Consider the following 522-nt stretch of genomic DNA (forward strand, 5'->3'; position numbering starts at 1 on the left):
TGACAGCATAAAGGGAGTAACATAACAACATTGAGGCAGTATTAATGCAAGATGATTTTTCTTGCATGTCAACCTTTATGCAATACTGAGGCAAGATATTTTGCTTACTGGGCCCAAGCCTGCCCCTCCTTCTGTGCAGTTACGTGTGCATAGTTGTGTTGTAGGCTTGTGTGTGTGCGTAGACCTGTGTGTTGTGTGTATGCACGTATGCGTTTGCGTAGTGTATGTGTGTGAAGTCGTGTGTTTGTATGTGTGTGGAGCGTGCGTGTGTGTAGGACATGAACGCCTCCGACCAGGAGAAGCGGATAGCTCAGGACCGGGGGACAGCCGCGCCTGGAGGACGGCGGGCGGTGGTCCCCTGGTCCAAGTTGAAAAAGGAACCGTAAGATCAAGGACGGTCAAATGAAAGCAATAAGCAATCGTGATTGCTCAAAAACAATGAAATTTATTCCCAGACGTTTAAAAGCTGTTGTTGCTACTGCATGATATTCTATTAAATAATAACTTAGTAAAAAGTTAGAT

Source organism: Uloborus diversus, chromosome 6 (genome assembly GCF_026930045.1).
Source record: "Uloborus diversus isolate 005 chromosome 6, Udiv.v.3.1, whole genome shotgun sequence".
In the NCBI taxonomy this organism is placed as follows: domain Eukaryota; kingdom Metazoa; phylum Arthropoda; class Arachnida; order Araneae; family Uloboridae; genus Uloborus; species Uloborus diversus.